The sequence below is a fragment of the Pseudorca crassidens genome, chromosome 1 (assembly GCF_039906515.1).
Source record: "Pseudorca crassidens isolate mPseCra1 chromosome 1, mPseCra1.hap1, whole genome shotgun sequence".
Taxonomy (NCBI): Eukaryota; Metazoa; Chordata; class Mammalia; order Artiodactyla; family Delphinidae; genus Pseudorca; species Pseudorca crassidens.
Genome location: NC_090296.1, coordinates 128,077,971 through 128,105,043, shown reverse-complemented (window position 1 = coordinate 128,105,043; position 27,073 = coordinate 128,077,971). Strand labels below are relative to the sequence as shown.

At 36.6% G+C, this 27,073-nt stretch overlaps 1 long non-coding RNA gene and 4 pseudogenes across 11 annotated transcripts in view; all 5 read right to left on the bottom strand.

Moving 5' to 3' along the window:
- Positions 1–910: 910 nt before the first annotated feature.
- Positions 911–27,073, bottom strand: part of LOC137232859 (uncharacterized) — a 139,756-nt gene continuing 113,593 nt past the window's right edge. For 10 of the 11 annotated variants that reach the window (XR_010947233.1, XR_010947226.1, XR_010947230.1 and 7 more), the window contains 9 exons: positions 18,099–22,309; positions 16,582–16,693; positions 16,134–16,267; positions 14,825–14,939; positions 14,476–14,673; positions 11,786–11,915; positions 7,264–7,404; positions 6,388–6,502; positions 911–4,352 (listed from right to left, as the gene is read on the bottom strand). This is a non-coding gene — a long non-coding RNA (uncharacterized lncRNA). Of the gene's footprint in view, positions 4,353–6,387; positions 6,503–7,263; positions 7,405–11,785; positions 11,916–13,745; positions 13,856–14,475; positions 14,674–14,824; positions 14,940–16,133; positions 16,268–16,581; positions 16,694–18,098; positions 22,310–27,073 lie in introns of all 11 variants that reach the window. The other variant, XR_010947234.1, reaches the window with a different exon arrangement.
- LOC137207669 (small nucleolar RNA SNORD116) lies at positions 13,451–13,535 on the bottom strand (annotated as a pseudogene).
- Positions 15,828–15,907, bottom strand: LOC137207667 (small nucleolar RNA SNORD116; annotated as a pseudogene).
- Positions 17,577–17,658, bottom strand: LOC137207655 (small nucleolar RNA SNORD116; annotated as a pseudogene).
- On the bottom strand, positions 19,097–19,178 carry LOC137207662 (small nucleolar RNA SNORD116; annotated as a pseudogene).

The following is a 27,073-nucleotide window of genomic DNA, read 5'->3' as shown; positions in this document are numbered from 1 at the left end:
ATCTTTATTGGAATATAATTGCTTTACAATGTTGTGTTAGTTTCTGCTGTATAACTAAGTGAATCAGCTATATGTATACATATATCCCCTCCCTCTTGCATCTTCCTCCCACCCTCCCTATCCCACCCCTTTAGGTGGTCACAAAGCACTGAGCTGATCTCCCTGTGCCATGCAGCTGCTTCCCACTAGACATCTATTTTACATTTGGTAGTGTATATATGTCCATGCCATTCTCATTTCATCCCAGCTTACCCTTGCTCCTCCCCGTGTCCTCAAGTCGGTTCTCTACATCTGCATCTTTATTCCTGTCCTGCCCCTGGGTTCATCAGAACCAGTAAAAGTATATTTTTTTAAAAAATAAGGAAGCTCATTACTGATATGAGCTGATTTGCTAGAAATATTAAAAATATTTACACATTACATAGATATATAACATAAAAGGAAGTACAGAACACTATAAAAGTATGTGTGTATATCTATGCATACACTCACACACATTTTGGGATGTGTGTGTGTATGTGTATATGTATGTCCAAAAGGAAACGCAAGAAACTGTAACATAGTTGTCTCCAGGAAAGGGAAATTGAGTGGTTATGGAAGACAGAATTGAAAAGATATATTACCTTTCACTGAAAATCACTTTTTCAATTTTGAATTTTGTAACATATATTATGATTTTAAAAATAAAATTTAAAAAATGCTTCTGGGGGAAAGCAGTGTTATGATTTCTCTAACTTATTTAAAAATACTTTAAAAATAACATGAAGTGAATATGGCAAAATGTGGTAGAACCTGGGTTACTGGTATTTGTAAAGTCACTGTTCTTTTCTCCTTATACTCTGTGTGAAGTTTTATAAAATTCAGAACAGAGAAAATCTTTCATTGCCAAGAACAAGTGAAAATCAGTGGATTACACATGTTTAAGAATTTATTAGGAAAAAACCACAGAGGAATACAGAAAAAATATATAAATAAATTAGAACATTAAAAAAAACAACACTGATAAATTACACCAAAGAGCTGATTGGGGAACAGGGGAATGGAGAACTAGTGATGATAAAAATCCATGAGTCAAACTCATTTCATTAAAAAAGACATAGCAGAAACAACCAAGACTGGAATGAAAATGGATATTAATTGAGACAAGAGAAATTAACAGAGCGATGAAAGAACACTTTGTATTACTTCATCCTACATACCGTGTTTGCAAATCTACTTGGACTGTGATTTTCTAGTAGAAAACAAGTTAAATATAAGATAATAAAACAAAAAATAAGCAATAACCGTAGAAAAAAGTGAGAACACTTTCTAGATAGTTAGCCTCAGTTCTACTCCAAACCACCAAAAACAAAGGAGAATTCAGGTGATTTAAATGATGTGTTCGCTTAACTGCTGATGTTAATGCCAAACCTTTTCAACCCATTCTAGAGCACAGAGTAAAAAGAAAATCCTTAAAATTATTTTAACACAACCAGAAAATCTAATATACAAACATGACAAAAACAGAACAAAAAAGAAAATTACAGATCAGTTTCATCTAAGTAGTACACCTGCAACAATTCCAAATCAAATTAAGATACTCATAATTCAGTAGTAAATTTAAAAAGCAAAACTTCTTTTTAACCAAAATGAGTTTGCTGAATAAACAATAAAAGGAATATAAGGAAATTTCAATATTAAAAATGAATTATTTCACAATGATAAAAGTTTAAAGAATAATATAATTGTTTATGCAAAAAGCATTTGATTATATCTACCACTTGGTTTTGATTAAAATTCTTTAGAAATATATCAAAGGTAAGAGACTTTTCCTAACACAATACACAAGAATCTCAAATTTAAAATTAGCATCTTACTTTGATGACTGAGACTACTTACATCAAAATAACTTACCTATTGGAACTAAGACCTGATACCACCCCTAGCAGGGTTCTATAAACAAGATAGAACTGTAAACCAACAAATAAATTCAGTCTGTTCATCTAAGCAAATAGTTCTTCCATCATTGATAACTTATTATTCATATAGGGAAGTAGCTCATTCATCAGACAAAAATTTGATTATCTAAACTCACATCAAGGTCCTCATCTTACTCTTTCATCGACTTCAAACTATCGCAGGACAAATTTTGCCCACTCTTAACCAGTTCCCTGCCTTGAAAATCCTGCCTTAAACCACATCAACCCATCCCTCAAAGCCCTAATTTCCTGCTTTTGAAACACTACTAAACCTTGTCAAAGTGGTGTTTTCCCTTGCTGCAGTAGGTTTCTGAGAGTCTTTTTGCTTAATAGACCAGCAAAAACATGCTGGTCAAACCCAAGAAGTATCCATTAAAACCTAATTAAATCAATGGTGGGTAATATTTCCACAATTGTTTAAGTGCTCTGAAAGTATCAGTCAGTGAATTTTATCAACATAACTAAAATCCAGATCATTTGGAAGAGGAGAATCACAACTATCAGTATTTTCAAAGGATTTAGTACATAATTTGAAAAAAAATTCTGAAAAGCCATGAGAAAGAGTAAGGAGATCACTTACCCCCAAAACAAAACAAAACTTCCAGATATAGAAAAATTAGCAAGTAAGAAAATAAACTGAAAGAAGATACCCCCACCACAAAGTGAAAATATTAACAGTAATTAAAATTATTGAATAAAAAGAAAGACATACCTTGTTCTTGGATAGGAAGACTATTGTTAAAAACCAATTCTCCACTAAATTAATTTATTGAAGTTGATGAAATTGCAGTCTAAACTGTAATTTCTTCCAATGAGAAGACACATGAGACAGGAGGCAGAAGAAGAGACACACAGACCCACAGAACAAAAATGGAGCCAGTCACAGATGAGAATACAGCATATATGCAAAATGGCATTACAGATAAATGGGCAATTATTGGCAAATAATCGCAAGTAATGGCAAATAACTTGGCAGCTTTAAGATTTGAAATAAAAAAACTTTCTCATGATTTAAGAATTTGAATTAAAAAACACAAAATAATTAGAAGTTAACGCAGGTGGAGAGTTTTATGGGATCAGTGTAAATATCTTTCTAAAATGACATGAAACTCAGAAGCCATAGAAGCGAACATGGTTATACTTGGACACATAACAGTCATACACATTCTTATAACAAAAATGAAGTTTAAAAGTGTGTAAAAAATATCTGTAATGCTTGACAATCGAAAGCTTATTCCCCCAATAATAAATGAGCTCTCTGAAATTAGCAAGAGATTAAAACCTCCACCCACCCCCAAAATTGGATATAAAAAGAAAATTTAAAAATACAGATGGCTAATAAACATATGAAAAAATGATCACACTCAAAAATGAAAGAAATACAATTTAAGACAATAGTTTGGGCTATCACACTGGCAAAGATTTTAAATAGTCATAAAATTCATTATCTGTGAGGTTGTGGGAAAGCTGGCAATCTCATTCATTGCCATTTGAGGATAAAGTTGTTACCACATTTTAAAGGAAATCTTGTGATCATTTTCAAAATTTGAAATGTGCATATACTTAATCCCAGTATTTTCACTGCTGAGTAATTTATTATGATATAATAGACAAATGCAAATTATTGATATATAGGGAGGTTCATTGCACAGAAATTTGGTGCTAACATAAATATCTATGAATGAGAAATGCTTAAAACATTTAATTATATTTCATGTACAAAACAATCATGCAGTCATTCAACAAATGACACAGATATGTATTACTGAAACAGAAAAAGGTATTGAAAAAACTGTTAAATGAAATGCAATTTGAAGAATAATGTGTACAATATAGCTCCACTTTCAGAACCCCCCAAAATATCTTGTGTGTGTGTGTTTGTGTGTGTGTGCATCTATCCACTTAAAGAATGCACACAACTTATTTAATAGAGGATAACTCTAGGAGATAGAATTGGGAGAGAGGAGGGCACTTAATTTATATATTAGATATTTAGATATGCTTTGAATTTTTGAAAAAATTTTAATAGAACTTAATTTTTAAATTTACCACATGGCAAATGAAAATTATAAATGTATATTTATGGGAGCACTGAGCAATTCCATCATTCTGAGTTTCTTGTGCAATAATATTTCCTCTACTGAGGCTCCTGGGATTGAGTCAAGTGGAAGCAAGGGAAACAGTCACCATGCCCAAATTAAAGTCTCATCGATGATATCCCAACATGAGCATTTCTCAGTTAAGCATTTCTTATCTGCAGGAGGAATCCACTGCAACACAGGAAATAGAAGAGTTTCCATGCACAAAGAAGACTGTATCATTGTTTTGAAGAAGCTGATGGTAGAAGTAATGGTACCCACAGTAACAAATCCACCTCGTCTCTGTGGTCATCACCTGCAAGGACACAGTGGGGAAAATTGGCAAAGGTGAGGCACACATTTTCTAAGGAGCCTGTCAGGGGGGCTATGAAATCCTTGTACACTCTTCCTCTACATGTTCTGGAAAAAATCTACCCAGAATACACAGAGAAAACCACATTTTCAGCAACTGGGTGGCTGCTATGGCCAGAAAAGTGACTTTAAGACTTCCTAAAGGATGCAAAACACTGGTGATACATTTTTCTCCTTTGCTTGGCCAAAAAATGATGGAGATCTCCAACTATCTCAGATATTTATCTGTCTCTTCCCCTCTGAATTTGGCTCTTTAAAGTTCTAGGTCACTCATTCATTGACTCAATTATTTCAGGCAAAACTACTTGTCTACCTTCCAGTCTAATAATTATTGAGAATCTATTATATCTCATGCATATAATAATTCTCTGATAACACAATGGATCCAGCCAAGGAGTTTAGTTTGTTGGGTAAGAAAAGTTAAGGAAATCTTTCATATTAACAGTAAATGTACTAACTGAGATGTAGAAAACTATGAAGATATACAAGAAAAGTTGTATCTCTTTTTTTCCCCCCACATCTTTATTGTAGTATAAATGTTTTACAATGTTGTGTTAGTTTCTGCTGTACAACAAAGTGAATCAGCTATATGTATACATATATCCCCCTATCCCCTCCCTCTTGAGCCTCCCTCCCACCCTCCCTATCCCATCTCTCTAGGTCATCACAAAGTACCAAGATGATCTCCCTGTGCTATGCAGTAGCTTCCCATTAGCCATCCATTTTACATTTGGTAGTGTATATACATCAATGCTACTCTCTCACTTCATCCCAGCTTCCCCTTCCCCCCCATTCCGTGCCCTCAAGTCTGTTCTCTACATCTGCATCTTTATTCCTGCCCTGCCACTAGGTCCATCAGTACTGCTTTTTAAAACTCAATATATATGCATTAGCATATGGTGTTTCTTTTTCTCTTTCTGACTTACTTTACTCTGTATGACAGATTCTAGGTCCATCCACCTCATTACAAATAACTCAGTTTCGTTTCCTTTTATGGCTGAGTAATATTCCATTGTATATATGTGCCACATTTTCTTTACCCATTCATCTGTCGCTGGACACTTAGGTTGCTTCCATGTCCTGGCTATTGTAAATAGTGCTGCAGTGAACATTGTGGTACATGTCTCTTTTTGAATTATGGTTTTCTCAGGGTATATACCCAGTAGTGGGATTGCTGGGTCATATGGTGGTTCTATTTTTAGTTTTTTAAGGAACCTTCATACTGTTCTCCATAGTGGCTGTATCAATTTACATTCCCACCAACAGTGAAGGAGGGTTCCCTTTTCTCCACACCCTCTCCAGCATTTATTGTTTGTAGATTTTTTTGATGATGGCCATTCTGACCGGTGTGAGGTGATACCTCAAAATGGATGAAAGACCTAAATGTAAGGCCAGACACTATAAAATGCTTAAGGAAAACATAGCCAGAACACTCTATGACATAAATCACAGCAAGATCCTTTTTGAACCACCTCCTAGAGTAAGGGAAATAAAAACAAAAATAAAAAATGGGACCCAGTGAAACTTAAAAGCTTTTGCATAGCAAAGGAAACCATAAACAAGACGAAAAGACAACCCTCAGAATGGGACAAAATATTTGCAAATGAAGCAACTGACAAAGGATTAATCTCCAAAATATACAAGCAGCTCATGCAGCTCAATATCACAAAAACAAACAACCCAGTCCAAAAATGGGCAGAAAATCTAAATAGACATTTCTCCAAAGAAGACATACAGATGGCCAACAAATGCATGAAAAGATGCTCAACATCACTAATCATTAGAGAAATGCAAATCAAAACCACAGTGAGGTATCACCTCACACAGGTCAGAAGTTATATCTCTTAACTCATTATACAATCTGGCCTTTCAATTAGAATGTAACCACAAGTCATCAATCTTCAGAAAATTAATGTCTAACTTTCTACCCAGATGTGGTTGCTACTAGAAAGCGAGGATTATTCTGACAAAAACCTTACCTTCAGAGGGTAGCCCTTGGACAACAGGTAGGTGAATAGGCTCTGTCTGAAGAATCTTGCTTCAGGGATTTACTGGTATCATTCATTCCCAAAAGAGTTCCCAAGAAGTCATCTTCTGAGGCGGGGTGGGGAAGAAAAGAAAAGAAACACCACTTCCAGTGAAAAAGGCAATTTAGCTGGAAGCTGGGAAGTCACCGTTCGGTACTCTCCCAGATTGATTTAATTTGGAAGCTGCTTTCTACTCCGTTACGCAGCTCTGAAATTATACCTAGCTAGCCGCTCATAATTCTATACATCTCAATATCAACACCTTGTATCAGAACCTTTCTCTCTTGTACATTTCCAAAGCTGACTGGATTGCCTGGATCCTGCTGAAAATTGTTTCTTTTTTATCATTTATTTTTTTCTGCTTAGTTGGCCAGGTTATTTATAAAATCACTCTATATCATCTATTTATATATCTATTCTCAATAAAATTTTATTGAAATCCTACTCTATGTCTGACAGCCCATTAGGCGCTTGTGTCACAAAAATGAATCTAAAAACATCAGGCCATAAGAAATTAAAACCCCATTTGATGAATCAGTCATACAAATAAAGAGCTGAGAAGTAACTTAGTAAATGGTCCTATAGAGGTAAATTTAGTTTTAGGATAGAATAGTTGAGGAAAGACCCCCATTTAGGAAGACCTGTTATGACCCAAAGCTGTAACTTCCAATTACTATTCTCACGCTCATCTGGATCTTGGATTGGTTTTTAATGCTATTTAGCTACAACCAAATGTCATCAAACTTAAGAAGAGCAAGATCTATCAATGCCTATCCACCTGAGGCCTTTTTCTAATAAACATGCAGTTCCCTGCCTGTATAGTCATACCTGCGAGGGTGTCCAAAGGACCACAGGTGGGAAGGGAGAGCACTGGCTGAGAAGTAAGTTGTCACCTCCTTCTCTAGAACTGACATTCAAAGGTTAAGGCAAAAGCATAGACAGTTTCCCTTTCCTTCTAGGCTCTATCACCTGACAGGAAAAAAAAAAAAGAGGAAAAATAACAGTTTAAGAAAGAGTATATGCAGATATAAATGCACCTATGTGTACATATAAACTGTACACAAACACACATGCACGTAATCTAATTTAACAATAAAACATTCATAAAATGTGGGTATCCTGTGCTACACACAGACTGGGCAGGGTGGATGTCGCTAAGTCCTTTGTGTGTTATGTGCACGACCTTCAGACATGCACTGCTCTCTTTCCCCCCTGAGGTCCAATAGACACAGAGAGTATCTGACCAATAATTATGTTAGCAAGGGAAAATATTCCCATTCCATTAAGACTAAATGTTAGAAAACAATTTTTTTTACTATTATGTACAGATCAATGAAAACATGGTTTCTCTATTACAACCTGCTGAAGTCCAACAGACGCTCCCAACAATTCCAATGGCAAAAGAAAATTGTTTCTAGTTTATCAATTATCATAAAACCATCTTTAGAAAAAATATGCCTGTCAATAATATCCAAATACCTAGAAACATTGGATTAAGCTAAATTACTCTTTTTAAAAAAATAGTCTAAAATTTGCCCCAGAACAATAATCTAGTGAAAAGGTACAGTTCTGTGCAATAATCAGAAGTGTACTAACTATTCTTCATCTAAAACATATACATAAATACAATATTTTAATATATGATTTTTAAGCAATCTCAATATAACTATAGATGTGACAAAATGAAGAACACATTTGATTACTATGTTCAGATTATCTTCAAAAATGCAGAGAACAATGGCTTACATGTGATTTACTGATCTCAACTTTGCTGATCACCCGATGAACAAATGAAAAACTGTATCTATCTTAAAGTGATGTCTGAATACTCTTTCTGAAGTCATCTGCGGAACACTATATCACACATTTTATCAAATGTATTTACAGGTTTTCTTCTATTATCATGTTAACCATTAAAATATATTGAAATACTAGATTTATGTAAAGGAGTAAAATTTTAACTTCTATATTAAAGTTAAGCAAAAAACATACACTTGTTAAAACATGCATTGGTCTTCTGAATATAAACATATTGATACAAGGCCACTGTCTTATTTCATTTTCTTGCTTCCTGACAAGTCAATAAACAAATTTAGAAATATTTATCATAATGTGATAGCTTATAATTCTACTTTCCAACATAGTTTTCCAAAATAATCTTACCTAAAATTTCAACAACTTTTTAAAGATGTTATTTTTATAATAACTATATCTCTTACCATATAGTGACATACATGTAATAACTCTAGATAACTTGTGTCCAACAGAACTTTGGTTTCTGCTAAACAAAGGTCTGGAAATCTTAGGGGTGAGAAAAAGCATATCATTGTGCATATGTTATTGCACAATGGCTATTGCAATAGCCATTGGTCTCAGACACAGCAAATTTAGTCCTAAATATTCCTGCTGGAAAATATATAGATGTGGACTTTGAGTTTTCTGAAAGTTCCAATAGAAGATAAGCAGCCATTGCCTTCAAAGAAACCTACACAGACACACTTCTTCAGAAAATATTTAAGACCTAAGTTAAGATAATGTATTGAGGAAGAGAAGGATATTAAGTGCCTCTAATGGAAAAAGAAACACAACCTTCTTAAATCACTGTCTCTGTAAAACCTGCTACTACTAAGGAAATCTTGGCAAATGGTAGCAAGTGCTCTGGCTTACATCACACCTGTTTTTTATATAGTTGGATGGCAGAAACATGTTCAACAGTGTTTCACAACCTTTTTTTCCCATCACCTGCCTGGATATCCTTCTTAGACATTTTCTCCTAGTTTTCAACACTGCCCCCAAATTTTAGTACCACAGATATGCTGTATATCTGCTTATGTACTATGGTTGTTTGGAGGACAATGAACCACTGTAATATTTAAGATTTCTTTTGATTCCCAAGAACCAATTTTTCACCTCAGGAGGATGACATCGACTATGTTGAGAATACACTGTGAATACTTGTTAATTTGAGAAAAATAACTAAACAGGTAAGGAGCGCATAGAGTGTTCCATTCTGTCATGAACTGTGTTTGAGGCAGTTTCCCATTCTCTTCAAATGGTCACTCAACAGGACACACTGCTGAGGTTTCAGGGACCTTCTCTCAATCATATACCTCATTTTGGCCCAACATCATCTTCATTCCTAAAAAGGAAGGAACTATTCAAGCACTCTAAATGTCCAATGCCTTTATGCTTTGAGCTAAGCACAGAAGTGTCAAAAATCCTAGAATCTACAGGAATGGAAACCATGGAGAACTCACCATATTATTAATGTATGTATCTGATGTTATAACAAGGGTCCTCCCAAAAGAGATTAAACTATTGACAAGCAAAACAAAACGAACAAATAAACAAAAACAAATTAAAAAAACCACTGACTAGCAACAGGTAAATTTGAATGATAGTATATTGTCAATGAATCTTCTGGAAACTTCACAGAGATCAGCACTGATACTGATAGTAATGCAAACCTAATATCAATGGCATGTTACTGAGTTTAAAGTGCAACTAGAACATTGCTTTCCTCCACAGCCACCTCCTCTCAAGAAAACACAATGAGACAAATAGTAGCATTCCTCCAACCAACCTAGCTTTCAGTTAAATGGGTTTTCCCTATAGCTATTCTGGGTTTTACTTTTATGTCATTGATCTTTGCTCAGAAATTTATTATTTACTTCCTTTTACTTGATTTGGGTTTAATTCTCTAGTTTAGTCTTTTTCTTGCTTCTTAGGGTTAAAGCTTAGATTATTTGTTTGATATTTTTCCTCTTTTCTGATATAATCATTTAAAACTATAAATTTCCCCCTAGGCATGTCTTTAGTTGTATCTGACTCAGTTCTAAATGTTTTCTTTTATAATTTTGTCTTTGACCATGGGTTCTTGTAAAAGATGTTAATTTCCAAATATTTAGTAATAAGCCAGATTGACTTGTTTGATTTCTAATTTAATTTCTTCTGTGGTCACAGAACATACTCTACACAATTTCAATCTTTTAAAATTCACTGAGTTCAGTTTTATAACTTAGCATATGACCTATGTCAGAAAATGTTCCAGATGTGTTTGAAAATAATTTGTGCTCTGCTATTGTTAGGTAGAGTGTTCTATATATGTCAGGTCAAGTTGGTTGATAAGATTGCTCAAGTATGCTATAACCACACTGATTCTCTATATTGGTCTATCAATTATTAAGAAGAGGGTACTGAAGAACCCAGATGTTACTGCTTAATTGCCTATTTATCCTTTTGATTATGTTGGGTTTTGCTTTATGTAATCTGAGACACTATTACTTGATGATTATGTAATTAAACCTTCTATCATATAATATCCTTCTTAATTTCTAGTAATAGTTTACCATAAAGGCTATTTTCTCTGATGTCAGTATAGCCACTCTTGCTCTCTTCTGGGTATTCTCTGCATGATATAATTACTAATCCTTTACCTTCATACAGTTTGTGTTTTTTGTTCTGAAGTATCTCTTTTATAAACAATGTATACCTGTTTAATTTTCTTTCTCTTTTTTTTTTTTTTTTTTTTTTGCGGTACGTGGGCCTCTCACTGTTGTGGCCTCCCCGTTGCGGAGCACAGCCTCCGGATGTGCAGGCTCAGCGGCCATGGCTCATGGGCCCTGCCGCTCCGCAGCATGTGGGATCTTCCTGGACCAGGGCACGAACCCGTGTCCCCTGCATCGGCAGGCGGACTCTCAACCACTGCACCACCAGGGAAGCCCTGTTTAATTTTTTAAATTAAATCTCCCAGTTTCTGTCTTTTAAATTTAATATAATGGTCATGTGGTTGGATTTATGCCTGCCATTTTCCTATCTGTTTTCTAGATGTCATATCATTTTGGTTTCTCTGTTCATTCTTAGCTGCCTTGTTTGTATTAAATAGATACTTCTTATTGTACTATTTTAATTCTTTGGTAGTTCTTTTAATGTTTTTGAGTTATTTGCTTAGTACTGACCCTAGGGTTTACAAATGCACCTTAAATTATCACAATCTACTTCAGAGTAACACTAATTGTGTTATATGTCCTTTTATATATCTTGAACTCAGTTTCAGAGAAGTGATTCTGTCACTTATTTTGTCCAGATTTTCCAACATATCAATTATTGAAGCCATCATTGGCCCCAGCATGTTTATAAAGCAATTGTGAGCCTGAGATAGGTGACAGACACGGAACAATAAGGATCCCATCACCACTGGATACACAGTCCATGCTGCTAAGTCATGGAGACCAGCAAACCCAGTCAGCGATCCAGTTCCATGTCTGACTAATGCAGATAGACTCTCAGTGTCATTGGAACATTGCAAGTCCCTAAAAGAATATCAGTATCCTCAGGACAAAATGCTTACCTTTGTGAGAATTCACACAGGCCTTTGATGATGGGAAGTAGAATTATTCCCAACACTTTCCTTCATGTCTCATCTCACGGGGAAGGGATAAACTCATCCTTATGAAACCCAGTTTTTGGAACATGTCAACCTGTGGGAAAGATAAATGTGCATCTAGATGAGAAGTAGGATGAGTCCATTTGTCAACTATATACAAGACAGGAGCGTTCACTATGTATATGCATAGTGTAATACATATTATCATTCTACTGAGATGTTTCTGAAATTATTCAAAAGACAGATAGTGCAAAAATTGGGGGTGGAAAAGTGCCTCATATGACTCACCAGATTATTAATGCCTCACACTCTTTGGATTAACAGACACCTCACAAAAGCAATAAAATTCTAAATTGCGTAGTAAAATATTCTAGGAACATACATTTATTAAAATTGGATATTACATATGGAAGGCATTGTTTTGATTTTTCCTAGAGAATGGAGCTAGTGCAAGTGACAAAAACAGCACTTCTTTGGTGTGGCAGTGAGAATTACAAGCAGCAAAATATCCCTTCTCTCTAACATCACTTCCAATCTGCAAAGCACAAGGAAAATTAGGGAGCTGAGAAAGAAAACTTTCCTAATGTAATATTTAGTAACAAGTTGTTATAAGGAATACATCAAAGATATTCAGTGGCAATCAATATGACAAGAATGCAGCTGCATGGCACAGGGATATTGGCTCGGTGCTTTGTGACCGCCGGGAGGGGTGGCATAGGGAGGGTGGGAGGGAGGGAGACGTAAGAGGGAAGACATATGGGAACATATGTTTATGTATGACTGATTCACTTTGTTATAAAGCAGAAACTAACACACCATTGTAAAGCAATTATACCCCAATAAAGATGTTAAAAAATATATGACAAGAACTATAAATGCTCATTCCTTGGAACATATTAATTTAGAAATATTTGTTCTAAGACATTTGTCTCAAAGTTTCCTCAGTGTACCCACCAGAACTTCATTCATTATAACTAGGATCTTTCTTTAAACACATTAGAAATCCATTGGGGGTATATAAAAGTGTACAAGGAAATCCATGTAAAACAAACAAACAAACACAAGAACTGGAAATTTAATCATTTAACATCTGAAAATGTTTAATGCAGTATATAGTTGAAGCCAGTACTTGTGTGTTGCTCTTTTGGTTGATGAGAAAAACAAAAAACAAAGAAACAATAATTCAATCCTAGTGACTGGTTGGCAAGCAAATTAAAATATATTGTGAAGGTCTCACATATAGTACCTACTTTTTAATTATCATATATTTGTTTCACTTACTAGGGAAAAGTAAAAATCCATAATCTGTATTTTGACCACCTATAAATAGCACTCAAGAGAGGACTCCAGTAGCTCAGACAACTGTGTGAATGGCTCAAGTGTAGGTACAACCATTTCTAGAATCTTCAGTGCTCATGTGCTAGTTCCCCAGGGTCTGTTTACTACAAGTGTATTTATGCTGTCAGCTAAAGACTCAAAGGGTTGCAATTTCACCTGACAATTAGATATGAATAGACACTGTACAGTTCAGTTCCTCTAATGCATGCAAGCAGCTTAGCCTGATACCACATGAATGAAATCACTGATCTCCACCCTGCAAATATTTTGCTTAGGGTGGGTATCTATGCTAGACCTCAGTTTCACAGAAGTGATTGTGTAACTCATTTTGTTCAGATTTTTAAATGAGATCAATTATTATAGCAATCATTGATACACATGAGTTTCTAAAATAGGGCACTGCTCACCTCAGAAAGTGAAAGAGACTCTGAAGTTCATCACTTATCTACTCTACTCAGTTATGGAGACCAGACCCCACATCAGTGATCCAGGCTTCACAGCTGACTATCATAGACAGTGCCTATGGTAATTGGAATATTATATAATCCTTAGAAGGAAGGTCAATATTTTAGGGACAAATGCTTACTGACTTGAGAATTCCCACTGGCCTCTTAGGATGGGCCTTTCCTTCATGTTGCATCTCAAGGGGAAGGAATAAACATTTTCATAGGAAACCTGAGCTCTATCCTTGTTACCCTGTGGGAGTAGAATAAAAATGTGGAAAGATTAGAAGTAAACCTGTCCATTGGCCGGTCAGGCATAAGACAGTAGGGTTCAATAATGTACCCTCCTATTAAATAAGCTAATGCATTGCTCTGCTAGGGTGTTTCCAGTGTTATTCCAACAACATTAATTGTATTAGGCTCTCTGGCCTCCATAAGAGCAAATATTGTCCAACATTTTCTGCCAGACAAATTAAATGTGAAATCAGACTGTCGGAATGTGCTTAAAGTTCCAGGAAAATGTTGGCCTGGTGAACAATTCAACCACAACAATGCATATAATACATATATATTCTGTAAATTAAACCTCAGAATTATTTTATCCTCAAAGATGACCCAATGGATTGGGGAGGAGAAAACTGCCATGATAGGGAAATAAAGAACAGTTGTCTAAAAATCACTTATAGCACTAAACTTGCTTGAGCTCAGGAACCTGGCAATTTGCAGAGGATGCACAGTTACTCTATGCCTGATTCTACATGGTATGGTCACAGCAATGCAGGCAGGACTCACACAGGCACAATAAATACCGACATGTGACTAGAGAGGTTGGGAGGGTGCAGAGAGGAAAAGTCAAACACTGAGCCCTCTCACCATGAAATACTTCCCATCCTATTGTCAGGGTGGTGCTCACCAGGCCACACTGCTGAGGATTCAGTACATTTGGCCAAGCACACCCCTCAGTAGAAACAGTTTCTCTCTGCCACACTGGTGAGGAATGGCTTTACTTTCATCTCCATGCTTAATTCCTGTATGAGGCATTAGTAGGAAGACTGAGAAAATGCAAAAATTCTGGAAAAGAACAGAAAGAAGCCTCAAAGAATCACCAGATTATTAAGTCCTCACACTGTTTGAATTGACAGACTCTACAAAACACCAATTAAATTCTTAATTACTTAAAAAATAATAACTCAGGAAAAATTTATAAAAGATTAGATGTTACCTTGAGAGTGCATCATTGGATTTCTTCTTAGATAAGGAGCTGGCAGAAGTGACAAAACCAGCTCTTCTTCGGTGGGGTGGTAAGAATTCCATGCAATTCCAATATTACTTCCAACCTACAAACCACAGAGGAAATTAGAGGAGTTGAGAAAGAAAACCTTCCAAGTTGAATATTAATTGATAAGAGGTTATAAGGAATTAATTACATATATTTGCTGACCACCTGTATGATAAGAATAAAAATAGCATTGTTCCATGGAACAGGAACGTATAGAAAGTCATTTGTTCTAAGACCTGGTCAAAATTTCTCCAAAGGACCCTTAGAATCACTCATTAAAACTGGGATCTCCCTTAAAACACATGTGAAACAGACTGAAGGAATATGAATATTAACCAATAAAATGCCAAGACCTGGAAACGCAATAATTTTACAATTAAAAATATTTAGTGCAGCATATACTTGACTCCATCACTCAAACGTGTAGAAAAGTTCTCTTTGGGTGAGAAGAAAAATAACTGTATGAATTTTTGTGACTGAGTTAACAATCAAATCAAAACATGCCCTAAGATATTCCTGTAAATACAAACTACTTTTAAATTTCCATATATTTGCTTTATCTAAAAAAATTGACAAGTAAAGACATAATATCTTTTGAACTGACTACGTAATTGACCTCAATAGACTACTGCTCACTCACAAGATTGTAGCATCTAAGGAAATCTTGTGAATGGCTCAAGGGTAGACAAAATCATATATCCTTGGTCTCACTACTAATGTGCTGATTCTCCAGAGTCTGATTACTATTAGTGAATGGATGTTGTCAGCCAAGCACTCTAAGAGTTTCCACGTCGTCCCTAAACCAGACATTTATAGATCTCTGTACAGCTCATTTCCCTTAATGTATGCAATCATGTGAGCTTTCAAACACTTCAGTCCTGGCTGGTACCTCTACTAGACCAATTGAGCTCCCTCCACATTTTTTGCCTAGCATGGTCCCTGGGAGGGACCTCAGCTGACAAATGATTTTGTCACTCAGTTTGTTCATATTCCAATGAGAAACATATGTGAAGTTATCATTAATCCAGGCACATTAGTAAAAGGGACTTTGATCCTGAGATATGTGGCAGTCACTGAGCACTCAGGGATCTGACACCCTCAGACACATTGACCCACAGTATTCAATAATGCAGACCAGTCATCACAGTCGATAACAGTCCCATGACTGACTAGCACAGCCAGAGTCTCATTGTCGTATGAGTGTTACAATGTCGTAAGAGGAATGTCAGTATTTTCAGGATGAAATGCTTACTGATGTTACAATTCTCACTGGCATTTGAGGATGAGATGGTAAAATGATTTTCAATACTTTCCTTCATGTCACCTCTCAAGAAGAGGGATAAACTCTTTCATATTAAACTCAACCAGTGGTCCATATCTGTGGAACTAGAGTAAAAATATGGAAAAATGAGATGTATATATGTCTATTTGTCAAACATGCAAAAGACAAGCAGATTTATTATGTACCTTCATATTAAATATACACATATTACTTTACTAGAATGTTTCTGATGTTATTCAAAGGGAGAAAGCACAAAAACCTTGGAAATAAAGGAGACAAAATATTGGACCTCACCAGATAATTAATAACACATTATTTGGATTAACAGATACTTCACAAAACCAATTATCTACCTGATTACAAAAAATATAATAAAAATAAGCCATAAAAAGAAAATTTGTTTAAAATTTGTTATTACCTTTGGAGTTCATTATTTTGTTCCATCCCAGGAGAGGGAACAGGTGAAAGCAACAAAATCAGCACTTTTTTATGGTGGTGAGTATTCCATGCAATTCCAAAGTCACTTCCATCTTTCAAAGCACAGAGGAAATAAAGGAAGTTGTGAAATAAAACCTTCCCAATTGAATGTCAATTGATAAAAAGTAATAAGGAATTAACCACAGATATTCACTTGACCATCTATATAATGAGAAAAAATTATGTTTGTTCCTTGGAAAAGGGTAGAATAGAAAATCAATTTTTCTAAGACATTCATCTCAAAGTTGACCCAAAATTCCCCCTATTACTTACTAAAATTACAACATCTCTTTAAACATATAAACTCATTGAAGGAATATGAATATTCGCTGATGATATCCACATAAAATTCCAAGAATTAGAAATTTAATCATTTCATGTTAAAAATGTTTAATGAAATATCTAAATTTAATCCATCATCAAATATCTAGGAAATTTCTCCCTGAGTGACAAGAAAAAGAAAAAAACATATTCTACTCTTTGAATTGATAGGTTAGCAAGCAAATTAAAACATGATATAAGATAATCTCACTAATGCAATCAACTCTTCTATTTTCCCATATTTCTTTCACTTAAGAGATAAATGACAAGCAAAAACTAATAATTTCTTTCTAATTGGCTATCTAATAGACCAAAACACGCTGATCTTCACAAAAGACTGCAACATTTAAGGAAACTGTGAGAATGTCCTAGTGTAAGCACAACCATTTCATGTGCTGATTCTCCACTGTTTGTTTACTATGGGTGTAAAGATACTGCCTGTCAAGCACTCAGAGTTGTCATTCCACAATGGTTATTTATAATTTCTGTACAATTCATTTCCTCTAGCATACGCCAGCATCTTAGTTTTCTAATATCATAGTCCTTTTATGGGGGATACTACTAGCTGACCAAACTGAATCCTCTACATTTTTGCCTAAAGTGGTCTCTTATGCTGGATCTCAGTTCACATAAGTGATTTTGTCACTCATTTTGTTCAGATTCCAACGAGATCCATTTTTGAAGTCATCATCAATCCAGGCACATTTGTGAAAGAGACCTTGATCCTGAGATATGTGGCAGACACTGAGCTCTCAGGACTCCATCTCCCTGTGACACAGTGGCCCACACTTTTATACAAAACTGAGTTCTTGGTCCATGTCGATATGCTGGCATAGAGTAAAATTATGGAAAGATGAGAAGTATATGTGTCCACCTGTTAACCACGCAGAACACAAGATGTTTACTATGCACAAGTATACAAAAATACTATTTCTCTAGTAGGATCTTCTGATGTTATGCAAAATGGAGGAAGCATTAAAATCCTGGGAAAAAAGTACACAGAAACCTCAGATGACCCAGACTATTAAAAGCCTCACATGTTCAGATTAACAGACTCCAAAAGACCATCTGTAATCTTGCTCGCTAAAAACACATACTAACCCAGGAAAATACATTTATTAAAAGTTGCAATGTTACCTCTGGAGTGCATTGTTGTGATTATTTATGCAGAAGGGAGCTGGTATGAATGAGAAAATCAGCAGTTCCTTGAAGAAGTGGGAGGAATTCCATCCAACTTCAATATCACCTCTAATCTACTGAATATATTGGGAAATTAGGGAATTTGACAAACCAAACCATCATAATTGAAAGTTTACTAACTAATAACAGATTATAAGGAATAAACCATAGATATTCCCTTGACTATCTGTATAAGAAGAAAAATAATGCTCACTACTTGGATCAGGGTAACACTGAAAGTTGTAAGGCCTTGGTCTCAAAGTTTCCCCAAAGGCTTCACTCAGCAGCAGGCATTAATACTAGGATCTCCCCTTCAACACTATGAAACCCACTAACACAATATGAATACTGGGCAATGAAATCTACCTAAAATATAAGTAATTGGAAATGTAATAATTTTTAATTAAATATGTTTAATACAGCATCTATTTGGATCCATAACATAAATGTCTAGAAAATTCCTCTTTGGGTGACAGGGAAAAAAACTCTTCTAATACTTGTGACTTGGTCAGCAAGGAAATTAAAATGTTCTGGAAGACATTTTGACAAATAGAAACTGCTCTTAAATTTCTATGTTTTTCTTTTACTTTAAGAGATAAATAAACACTCATATATTCTGCCTTGAATACCTAATTGACTTCACTCTGAAGACTAAGGCACCTAAGAAGAATGTGTGAATAGCTCATGGGTAGACATAACCATTTACCACCAGCCTCTCTACTCCTATGCTGGTTCTCCAGGATCTGGTTACTATGAATGCATGGAAACTGCCAGCCAAGCATTCAAAGAGTTGCTATGTCATCCCTAAGTCAGATATTTATAGACCTCTGTGAAATTCAATTCCTTTAATGTATGCAATCAGGATAGCATTCAATTACTATGGACCCTATAGGTACCACTAGCTGACCAAACTGAGCTCTACCTCAACATTTTTGCCTAGCATGGTCTCTTCTGCTGGACCTCAGTTCACATCAGTGATTTTGTCACTAATTTTGTTCAGATTCCAACAATATCCATTTTTGAAGTCATCATCGATCCAGGCACATTTGTGAAAGAGACCTTGATCCTTAGATATGTGGCAGACACTGAGCTCTCAGGACTCCGTCTCCCTGGGATGGAGTATTTTCAGGAAAAAGTACATTAGAATTCCCACTGGCCCTTGAGGATGGAAGGCAGAATTATTCCTAATATTTTCCTTCATGGCACATATCAAGGAGTAGGAAGAAACTCGTCCATATGAAACCTAGTTTTTGGTCCATATCTACTTGTGGGAAAGTATAAATGTGAAAAGGTGAAAGGTATACATGTCTATTTGTCAAAATTGCATAAGACAAGAAGATGTGCTATGTATCTTTATGGAAAATCTCCTAATTTATTACTCCTTTAGGATGTTTCTGGTTAAAGTAAAGCATAAAATCTTAAAAATAAAGGAGACTGAAGCCTCAGATGCCTCAACAGATTATTAAAGCTAGTAGAGTTGTTTGTATTAACTGATTATTCAACAACTCAATACAATTTTTGATTACTTAAAAAATAATAAAAATAATCCAGAAAAGTAAATTTACTAAAATTGGATGTTACCCTAGGAGTGCATTGTTTTGTTACTTCCCAGTTAAGAGAGCTGGCACAAGTGACAAAATCGGTACATCAGTGGTGTGGTGATGACATTCATGGAATTCTAATGTTATGGTCAATATAAAAAGTACACAGGAAATTAGGGAAATTGCAAAACGAAGTTTTCCTAATGGAATATTCAGCTGTAAGAAGTTATAAGTATTCATAATAGATATTCCTTGAATCATGAGATGACAAGAACAATTATGCTCACAACTTTGATCACAGTAGAACAGATATAATTTTTTCTAAGATATTTGTCTCAAAGTTTCCCCAAAACAGTCACTGCAAAATCATTTACTGTAACTAGGATGTCTCTTTAAACACATTAGAAACCCATTGAGAATATATGAAAGGGGCCAATGATATCCATGTAAAAATCTAAGAATTTGAAGTATAATCATTTCACATCAGAAAACTATTAGTAGTTGAAGCCAGCATTCAAAATATATGAAATTACTTGCTCAGTTTGTAAGAAAAATGAAAAACAAAGAAACAACTGTTCTACTTCTGGTGTCTGGGTTGGCAAGCAAATTAAAATATGTTGTGAAGATTCCACACATCTACTCTTCAATTTACATATAATTGTTCCATTTAATAGAAAAGGAAAAGTAGAAGTTCATAATACAATATCTTTGAATTTTGACAATCTAAGCACACTAAAGATATCAATAATCACTCAGAAGATTTTGGTAGCTCAGATAAATGTGTGAATGGTTCAAGTGTAGTTACAAAGATTTCTCATAGAACTCATTATTGAAGTGGTGATTACCCAGAGTTTATTTACTACAAGTTTGTACATGCTGGCAGCCAAGTACCCAAAGAGTTATTATATCATCCCCAAATTGTTTATTTAGCGACCTTTGTACAATTCAGTTCCTCTAGTGTATGCCAGCATCTTAGTTTTTCAATACCATAGTCCTTTCTGGGGGACACCACCTGCTGAGGAAATTGAATATCCCTCCACACTTTTGCCTAGCATGGTCCGTGGACTGGACCTCAGCTCACATAAGCGATTTTGTCACTCATTTTGTTCAGATTCCACTGAGGTCCATTTTTGAAGTCACCATTTATCCAGGCACACTTATAAAAGGGAAATTTAGAATGAAACATGTGGCAGACACTGAGCTCTCAGGAATCCATCTCCCTGGGACACACTGGCCCTCACTATTCAACCGTGGAGGCCAGCATCACTGATGACCCCAGAGTCCCATTGTCACTGGAGGGTTACACTCCCTGAGAGGAATGTCAGTATCTTCAGGACAAAGTGCTTACCAGCATGAAAATTCTCACTGGCCCTTAAGGATGAGAGGCAAAATTGTTACTGAAATACTCCTTCATGTCAGATCTCAAGAAGAGGGAATAAACTCATTCATATGAAACCCAGCTCTTGGTCCATCTTGAATTGTAGTAATAGAATGTAAAGATGTAATATGTAAAGATGAGAAGCGATAATGTACATTTATCAACCAAGCAAAAGATGGAATAGAAGGACGAGGGGAAGATGGTGGAAGAGTAAGTCGTGGAGATCACCTTCCTCCCAACAGATACACCAGAAATACATCTACATGTGGAACAACTCCTACAGAACACCTACTGAACGCTGGCAGAAGACCTCAGACCTCCCAAAAGGCAAGAAATTCCCCACGTACCTGGGTAGGGCAAAAGAAAAAAAAAAAAAAACAGAGGCAAAAGGATAGGGACAGGACCTGCACCAGTGGGAGGGAGCTGTGAAGGAGAAAAGGTTTTCCACACACTAGAAGCCCCTTCGCAGGCAGAGACTGGGGGTGGCGGAGGGGGAGAGCTTCGAAGCCGCGGAGGAGAGCACAGCAACAGGGGCGCGGAGGGCAAAGCAGAGAGAGTTCCGCACAGAGGATCGGTGCCAAAAGGCACTCACCAGCCCGAGAGGCTTGTCTGCTCACCGGCCAGGGTGGGCGGGGCTGGGAGCTGAGGCTTGGGCTTCGGTCGGAGCGCAGGGAGAGGACTGGGGTTAGCAGCGTGAACACAGCCTCCAGGGGGTTAGTGCACCACGGGTAGCCGGGAGGGAGTCCGGGGAAAAGGCTGCCTCGAAGAGGCACGAGACTTTTTCTTCCCTCTTTGTTTCCTGGTGCGCGAGGAGAGGGGATTAAGAGCGCTGCTTAAAAGAGCTCCAGAGATGGGCACGAGCCGCAGCTAAAAGCGCAGACCGCAGAGACGGGCATGAGACGCTAAGGCTGCTGCTGCCGCCACCAAGAAGCCTGTGTGCGAGAACAGGTCACTATCCACACCCCGCTTCCAGGGAGCCTGTGCAGCCCGCTACTGCCAGGGTCCCGGGATCCAGGGACAACTTCCCGAGGAGAATGCACGGCGCGCCTCAGGCTGGTGCAACAGTCATGATGGCCTCTGCTGCTGCAGGCTTGCCCCGCACTCCGTGCCCCTCCCTCCCCGCAGCCTGAGTGAGCCAGAGTCCCCGAAGCAGTTGCTCCTTTAACCCCGTCCTCTCTGAGCGAAGAACAGACGCCCTCCGGTGACCTACATGCAGTGGCGGAGCCAAATCCAAAACTGAGCCCCGGGAGCTGTGAGAAGAAAGAAGAGAAAGGGAAATCTCTCTCAGCAGCCTCAGAAGCAGCGGATTAAAGCTCCACAATCAACTTGATGTACCCTGCATCTGTGGAATACAAGAATAGACAACGAATCATCCCAAATTGAGGAGGTGGACTTTGAGGGCAAGATTTATGATTTATTCCCCTTTTCCTCTGTTTGTGAGTGTCTATGTGTATGCTTCTGTGTGAGATTTTGTCTGTATAGCTTTGATTCAACCATTTGTTCTAGGGTTCTATCCATCAGTTTTTTTTTCTTTAAAATTTTTTTCTTAATATTTATGTTTTATTTTAATAACTTTATGTTTATTTTATCTTCTTCCTTCCTTCTTTCTCTTTTTTCTTCCTTCCTTCCTTTCTCTCTCTCTTTCTTTCTTTCTATTTTTTCTCCATTTTCTTCTGAGTCGTGTGGATGAAAGGCTCTTGGTGCTGCAGCCAGGAGTCAGTGCTGTGCCTCCGAGGTGGGAGAGCCAAATTCAGGATACTGGTACACAAGAGACTTCCAAGCTCCACATAATATCAAATGGCAAAAATCTCCCAGAGATCTCCATCTCAACGCCAGCACCCAGCTTCACTCAACGACCAGCAAGCTACAGTGCTGGACACCCTATGCCAAACAACTAGCAAGACAGGAACACAACTCCACCCATTAGCAGAGAGGCTGCCTAAAATCATAACAAGTCCACAGACACCCCAAAACACACCACCAGACGTGGACCTGCCCACCAGAAAGACAAGATCCAGCCTAATCCACAAGAACACAGGCACTAGTCCCCTCCACCAGGAAGCCTACACAACCCACTGAATGAACTTTAGCAACTGGGGACAGACACCAAAAACAACGGGAACTAGGAAACTGCAGCCTGCAAAAAGGAGACCCCAAACACAGTAAGATAAGCAAAATGAGAAGACAGAAAAACACACAGCAGATGAAGGAGCAAGGTAAAAACCCACCAGACCTAACAAATGAAGAGGAAATAGGCAGTCTACCTGAAAAAGAATTCAGAATAATAATAGTAAAGATGATCTAAAATCTTGGAAATAGAATAGAAAAAATACAAGAAACATTTAAGAAGGACCTAGAAGAACTAAAGATGAAACAAGGAATGATGAACAACACAATAAATGAAATGAAAAATACTCTAGATGGGATCAATAGACTCTAGATGGGATCAACTGAGGCAGAAGAATGGATAAGTGACCTGGAAGATAAAATAGTGGAAATAACTACTGCAGAGCAGAATAAAGAAAAAAGAATGAAAAGAACTGAGGAGAGTCTCAGAGACCTCTGAGACAACATTAAATGCACCAACATTTGAATTAGAGGGGTTCCAGAAGAAGAAGAGGAAAAGAAAGAGACTGAGAAAATATTTGAAGAGATTATAGTTGAAAACTTCCCTAATATGGGAAAGGAAATAGTTAATCAAGTTCAGGAAGCACAGAGAGTCCCATACAGGATAAATCCAAGGAGAAATATGCCAAGACACATATTAATCAAACTGTCAAAAATTAAACACAAAGAAAACAAATTAAAAGCAGCAAGGGACAAACAACAAATAACACACAAAGGAATCCCCATAAGGTTAACAGCTGATCTTTCAGCAGAAACTCTGCAAGCCAGAAGGGAGTGGCAGAATATATTTAAAGTGATGAAGGAGAAAAACCTGAAACCAAGATTACTCTACCCAGCAAGGATCTCATTCAGATTTGATGGAGAAATTAAAACCTTTACAGACAAGCAAAAGCTGAGAAAGTTCAGCACCACCAAACCAGCTTTACAACAAATGCTAAAGGAACTTCTCTAGGCAAGAAACACAAGAGAAGGAAAAGACCTACAATAATGAACCCAAAACAAATAAGAAAATGGGAATAGGAACATACATATCGATAATTACCTTAAATGTAAATGGGCTAAATGCTCCCACCAAAAGACACAGATTGGCTGAATGGAAACAAAAACAAAACCCATATATATGCTGTCTACAAGAGACCCACTTCAGACCTAGAGACACATACAGACTGAAAGTAAGGGCATGGAAAAAGATATTCCATGCAAATGGAAACCAAAAGAAAGCTGGAGTAGCAATTCTCATATCAGACAAAATAGACTTTAAAATAAAGACTATCAGAAGAGACAAAGAAGGACACTACATAACGATCAAGGGATCAATCAAAAAAGAAGATATAACAATTGTAAATATTTATGCACCCAACATAGGACCACCTCAATACATAAGGCAAATACTAACAGCCATAAAAGGGGAAATCGATAGTAACACATTCATAGTAGGGGACTTTAACACTTCACTTTCACCAATGGACAGATCATCCAAAATGAAAATAAATAGGGAAACACAAGCTTTAAATGATACATTAAACAAGATGGACTTAATTTATATTTATAGGACATTCCATCCAAGAACAACAAAATACACATTTTTCTCAAGTGCTCATGGAACATTCTCCAGGACAGATCATATCCTGGGTCACAAATCAAGCCTTGGTAAATTTAAGAAAATTGAAATTGTATCAAGTATCTTTTCTGACCAAAACGCTATGAGACTAGATATCAATTACAGGAAAAGATATGTAAAAAATAAAAACACATGGAGGCTAAATAATACACTACTTAATAACGAAGTGATCACTGAAGAAATCAAAGAGGAAATTAAAAAATACCCAGAAACAAATGACAATGGAGACATGATGACCCAAACCTATGGGATGCAGCAAAAGCACTTCTAAGAGGGAAGTTTATAGAAATTCAATCCTACCTTAAGAAACAGGAAACATCTCGAATAAACAACCTAAACTTGCACCTCAAGCAATTAGAGAAAGAAGAACAGAAAAACCCCAAAGTTAGCAGAAGGAAAGAAATCATAAAAATCAGATCAGAAATAAATGAAAAAGAAATGAAGGAAACGATAGCAAAGATCAATAAAACTAAAAGCTAGTTCTTTGAGAAGATAAATAAAATTGATAAACCATTAGTCAGACTCATGCAGATAAATAGGGAGAAGACTCAAATCAATACAATTAGAAATGAAAAAGGAGAAGTAACAACTGCAGACAGTTGCAGAAATACAAACGATCATGAGAGATTACTACAAGAAACTATGCCAATAAAATGGACAACCTGGAAGAAATGAACAAATTGTTAGAAATACACAACCTGCCAAGACTGCATCAGGAAGAAATAGAAAATATGAACAGACCAATCACAAGCACTGAAATTGAAACTGTGATTAAAAATCTTCCAACAAAGAAAAGCCCAGGACCAGATGGCTTCACAGGCAAATTCTGTCAAACATTTAGAGAAGAGTTAACACCTATCCTTCTCAAACTCTTCCAAAATATAGCAGAGGGGGGAACACTCCCAAACTCATTCTACGAGGCCACCATCACCTTGATACCAACACCAGACAAGGATGTCACAAAGAAAGAAAACTACAGGCCAATATCACTGATGAACATAGATGCAAAAGTCCTCAACAAAATACTAGCAAACAGAATCCAACAGCACATTAAAAGGATCATACACCATGATCAAGTGGGGTTTATTCCAGGAATGCAAGGATTATTCAATATATGCAAATCCATCAATGTGATAAACCATATTAACAAATTGAAGGAGAAAAACCATATGATCATATCAATAGATGCAGAGAAATCTTTTGACAAAATTCAACACCCATTTATGATAAAAACCCTGCAGGGGTTTTCCTACAGGGAACTTTCCTCAACATAATAAAGGCCATATATGACAAGCCCACAGCCAACATCATCCTCAATGGTGAAAATCTGAAAGCATTTCCACTAAGATCAGGAACAAGACAAGGTTGCCCACTCTCACCACTCTTATTCAACATAGTTTTGGAAGATTTGGCCACAGCAATCAGAGAAGAAAAGGAAATAAAAGGAATCCAAATCGGAAAAGAAGAAGTAAAGCTGTCACTGTTTGCAGATGACATGATACTATACATAGAGAATCCTAAAGATGCTACCAGAAAACTACTAGAGCTAATCAATGAATTTGGTAAAGTATCAGGATACAAAATTAATGCACAGAAATCTCTGGCATTCCTATACACTAATGATGAAAAACCTGAAAGTGAAATCAAGAAAATACTCCCATTTATCATTGCAACAAAAAGAATAAAATATCTAGGAATAAACCTACCAAAGGAGACAAAAGACCTGTATGCAGAAAATTTTAAGACACTGATGAAAGAAATTAAAGATGATACAAATAGATGGAGAGATATACCATGTTCTTGGATTGGAAGAATCAACACTGTGAAAATAACTCTACTACCCAAAGCAATCTATAGATTCAATACAATCCCTATCAAACTACCACTGGCATTTTTCACAGAACTAGAACAAAAAATTTCACAATTTGTATGGAAACACAAAAGACCCCAAATAGCCAAAGCAATCTTGAGAACGAAATACGGAGCTGGAGGAATCAGGCTCCCTGACTTCAGACTATACTACAAAGCTATAGTAATCAAGACAGTATGGCACTGACACAAAAACAGAAAGATCAATGGAACAGGATAGAAAGCCCAGAGATAAACCCATGCACATATGGACACCTTACCTTTGATAAAGGTGGCAGGAATGTACAGTGGAGAAAGGACAGCCTCTTCAATAAGTGGTGCTGGGAAAACTGGACAGGTACATGTAAAAGTATGATATCTGATCATTCCCTAACACCATACATAAAAATAAGCTCAA